Here is a 5,439-nt window from a genome sequence, read left to right on the forward strand (position 1 = left end):
CTTCTACTCATCCTTCAAGACTTCTTTCCCAGAGACTTCCCTGACCTACTCAAAAATAACAAAAAGAACTTTCTTCTCTCTTCAGACTTCCAGAGAATTTTGTTTTACATCTCTTTTATAAACCTCTGAAGATCTCTTTTCACTATGTGAAGATATCTTCTTTGTATTTGATTCCCTGGCACTTAGTATAACATCCTTTAACAAATATTTGATGAATGAATGAATGAATGAATGAATGAATTGACAAAAGGTCTATGTTATAAACATAATTATTGGGTAAATGGAATAAATCCTTCCATCTCTCACTCTTTTGTACTTCTACTCTTATCCTTCTTCCAACCACCACACCTGAACCCTGAAACTTGCTGTTACCATCTCCCCTAACAATGCCTTCTTATAGTCACATTTCCTTACTCCTGCCTCTTATTAATCCTAGATAAGCAATCTCAGGAACTTATTTTTAAAGTAAAATTATAAAATTTTAAATCACTGAAGTTAAGCAGCACTGAAGTTTTGAATATCTAATAGGTAATTCTCATCCTGTCCTTTCTTTATGAAGAAAATGCTCTGCAATAAAAATTGGAGAAAAAAGACAGTGAGTGTCATGGGTAGCTTATGCTACCAATAGCAGCATTTCTTTAGACATTCTTAAGACATTCTTGAAATAAGAGTGATTTAAAATACAACAAATATTCAAATTCATGCACTTTCAACTTCATTATCAGCACTACTTTTATTACCAAAAATTATCATTGAAGCCTTGACATACCATAAGAAGCACACAGAAAATTTTGAGGTAAATGCCTCTGGGGAATCACAGATGCAGAGCCAAACATTACAGTTGTCAAGCAGTTACCCACAGGTGAGACACTTCTCCAGTGGGAATTGAACACCGCTTTCTTTAAGACAAGAGAGATTGCAGTACTGTGGAATATTAGAGCATGAAGCTCAAGAGACCAATTGACTTGATTAACGTCGCTCAACAAATGGCCAAATCAGAACGTGAACTCATACTTGAACTCAACTTCAGATTCCACATAATGTGTGCTTTCTGCTACCTGCACACATGCACACACACACACACACACACACACACGCACACACACACCTGTGAATTCTATCATATTAAGGTGTGTTTCCTTTTTTCCGCATCCACAATGGTAATAACAAGAAGTGAAAGCTCTTTTATTATAAAGTAAACGTCCATTTTCCTTCTTGATAGGTTTTCAGATTTTCCTCTAAAAGTATTTAAAAGTACTACTCAAGTTGTTCCTAGTTGTCTAGAATGGTTTATGCTGCCATTAGCTTCTATAGCACCATCATTAGAAAAATGGGCTGTACTTCTTCTTAACCCTCCACATACAGCCAAAATGGGGTTACTTTAAAAGGCAAGATGTCAAAAGCAAATAAATCCTTTGTACTATAATGAGCATAATGATAGATAATGGCTCTTATGTGCAATAAACAATGCCCAGCCCATAAACAGCCTTTCCACCCAGATACTCTATTTAATCCAATAATATATTCCAGGTAATTTGTGGAACTAGATGAGAAATTACCTTCACCAATAAGACTAACTGTGGAATTTACTAAAATATACCATGTCGAAAATAATGGAAGCAGAGTTTGCAGAAGTAAAATTATGGCATTAAAAAACCCCATTACATGAATTTATTTTCCAAGTGGCCTGCCTCGTAGCAGCTGTAGAGATGAGAGCATTGTGGCGTGGCTGATATTGTTTAAAAAAAAAAAAAGACATACTAATAGTGTCTATGTTCCATGGTAGTCAGTGCTTTTGTGTTTATTTTAGGAACACAGATAATAATCCATACAGTCTTCGTCATCTGCCACCTGGAGTACTTCAAAACCCAACTGATCTCCCTGCTAACTATATTTCAGAGAAGAAACAGTAATCTTTGAAAAATGAAAATCATATCACATCATTCCTCCAATCTAACTACTTTACGGTTTCCCACCACAATTGGAATAACTTAAAATCCTGACCATACCATGTAAAACTCTAATAGCACCTGCCTTGGGCCTACCTCTTCGATATAGTCCCCTACTATTCTCCCTTGTTATTTCACACTGGTTACACCTGCTTTATTGATAATCCTTGAATATTCTAAGCTATTCCTGCCCCAGGACCTTTGTTCTTTCCCTGGAACTCATTTTGCATAGATTGCTTCCTTACCAGATTTAAGTATCTGCTTGTATACGGCTTCCAAGTTCTATTTCCAGCAATACAGCAGACTAGATACCTTGAAAGAAAACCTTCCCAGTATAGCTGAAAATGCTTGACAATATGTTTTTTAAACATTTTAATGAATATTTTAATGAATAGTTTTTTATGTTTTATAGATGTATCTTAAATAGTATATTTTACAGTTCATATTAAATATATACCATGTATCTGATTTAAAATTTTAAATGTTCATCGATAAATCAAAAAAACAAGTGTTAGTGAGGAAGGGGAGAAAAGGCGACCCTCATACACTGTTGGTGGGATGGCAAATTAGTACAGCCACTATGGAAAACAGTCTGGAGGTTTCTCAAAAAATTAAAAATGGGTATGTCCTTTGACCCAGCAATTGCACGTCTGGATATTTTCCAGAGAAAACCAAAACAATAATTCCTAAAAATCTATACACCCCTATATTCATGGCAGCAGCACAATTTACAATAGCCAAGATATGGAAGCAACCTAAATGCCCATTAACAGACAACTGGATAAAGAATTTATGGTTCATATATATAATAGAATATTACTCAGCTATTAAAAAAAAAAATGCAATCCTACCATTTGCAATGACATGGATGGACCTAGAGGTTATTATGCTGAGTGAAATAAGTCACACAGAGAAAGATAAATACCATATGATTTCACTTAAATGTGGAATCTAAGGAACAAAAAGACCAAACTAATCAAAAACAGATTCACAAATATAAAGGACAATCTAGAGACAATAGCCAGAGGGGAAGGGTCTTGGGGGCTTGGGAGAATGGAATGAATGGTTAAAGTACAAATTAGTAGTTGATAGATGGTCATGGGGATGAGGAGTACAGCATAGAGAATGTAGTCAGCCGTAATGCAATGGCTAGGTGGAGAGTCAGAGGAGAGAAAGAGTAATTGGGGGGATCATTTCATAAACTATATAAATGTCTAAAAATGTACTGTGTACTTGAAACAAATAATAAAATAAAATTAGAAAAAAATTTTAAATGTTATATTAAAATAGAATGGTATATTTATATGTGATAGTATATTAACTAAAATGCTAGATAGTATACTTTTAAAATATTTTTAATGTGTAGTTTAATGAAGAAGGTTTTTTTTAAATCTCAGAAACCACAAATTAAAGCAAAAACATTAATCTCAAAATATAAGAGAACACTGAAAACAATGTATCACTTGGGAGCAACTGCTGATCCCTAATGGTCTAGATCTGTGCTAACACTGTCACCACTTGCCGCGTGTGGCTATTTGAATTTAAACTTTAAATAAAATTGAAAACTCAGTCTCTCAGTTGCACGAGCCACATTCCAAGTGTTCAATAATGATGTCTGGTGGTGGATACCATGTTGGACAGTATAGATACAGGACATATACTACAAAGTAAAAGTGATTTCAGCTGTCTTCTTGCCTAAGCCTGATCCAGTAGGGAGTCCTGTAGTATCAAAGCGCCAGATGGCTGTCCCACTTTGAGGCAAAAGGCTTAGCCTTTTTTTAAAAGACCCACACTGTATTTATTAATTCTTTACATCAAGTATCTTTTCCATCAACAGATTTTTAATTGGTGCTTTAGAGCCTTTTTAATGCAAATAATTTAGGCACTATTTATAAGCCTGATTGTTTTCATTGTTCATTTTAAGTTTTTCTATATTATAGTTCTAATGTGATCTTTCTTAATGTTTTACTATATTTATGCCCAATAGAAAATTATAGGAAATGTACCAGATATAAATATACTCATTACTGAGATTAAATCTCTATTAATATTTTGCTACATTCTCTTTAGAGTATCTTTATTTTCAGAAAGACAAAACCTTTGAAAGACAGCTACAGTCCCACCTTCCATTCTTTCTCCTCATCCCTATCTACCCAGTGGAAATTTCTTTCCTAAAATAGGTGTTATCAAACTCATACACATTTTGTTCTTCCTTTGGGTAAATGTCCTAAATGTTTGGTGCTATAACTATACTCAACATTTTTTTACCTACAATATTATGTTTTTGAGACTTATCCACATTGATACATTTAAATCTAGTTCATTCATTTTCATTCTTATGCTTCCCACTGGATCAAACTACAATATATTTTTCAATTACCCTTTTTATCTGACAGGTTTCCTTAGTCTTGTAACAAATACCAAATAATTCAGAAATAAACATCTTTGCACATGCCTCCTTGAACAAGAGTTTCTCCCTGATAAGCAAGCTCCCGAAGTAGAACCGTTGAGCTTTGAGAGTACACATTGTCAACTTTACTTGGTAGTTCCAAATAGCTTTCCAGAGCAGTTATACCCATTTTCCCTCCCCAGCCATATTTATTTCTCCACATTATCACTAACGGTTAATATTATCAAAATTAATAATTTTTAAATATAAAATGTTGGGTCTTTGTTTTAATTTACATTTCAAATTACTAAAGAAGTTAGATGTCTTTACATATATTTGACATCTATCTTTCTTCATCTGTGAATTTACCATTATATCTTTTGACAATATTTCTCTTTCTGATAGTTTCAATTTCTAAAAACATTTTACATATTCTGGACATCAATATTTCATTGATAATATGAGCTGCAGCTACCTTTTCTCAGTCTATGATTTGTATTTTCATTTTGGTCACCTTTTATTATAGAGAAGTTTTATGTTTTAATGTAGCAAATGTATCTATATATATTTTTTGCTTGGTGCTTTTTGTGTTTAAGTATTATATTCTACTAAGGGAATAAAAATTTTCTTCCATTTTTAGGTTAAAAATTTTAGCACTTCACCTTTGATATTCAGATCTTTAAACTATCTAGAATGTATTTTTGTGAATGATGTGATATAGAGTTCTAATTTTATCTTGTACTATATAATAGCCAGTATTCTCAAAATTATTTGTTACATAGTTCATCATTTCCTACTGATTTTATCATGACCTTTCTCATATATAAAACTCTCAAATACACATTGGTCTGATTTTAGTTTCTCTATTCCTTATGAGTCTATTTGTCCATCTGGGCAAATACCTCATGGTTTTAAATAGTGCAGCTTCATATTACTGCCTAGTGTCTGGTAAAACGATTCATTACCTTTTATTGTTTTCTCTAGTCACCTTGGCTAAGGACTTAAGCGTTTGTATCCTGCCCCTCACACCAGTCAGTCATTGGTTACAGGCTGCCTTCAGGGTAGGAGGACCTGACTTTCCAGGCATTTCTGGCAAGGTGG

Source organism: Pteropus vampyrus, unplaced genomic scaffold, assembly GCF_000151845.1.
Source record: "Pteropus vampyrus isolate Shadow unplaced genomic scaffold, Pvam_2.0 Scaffold10, whole genome shotgun sequence".
In the NCBI taxonomy this organism is placed as follows: Eukaryota; Metazoa; Chordata; class Mammalia; order Chiroptera; family Pteropodidae; genus Pteropus; species Pteropus vampyrus.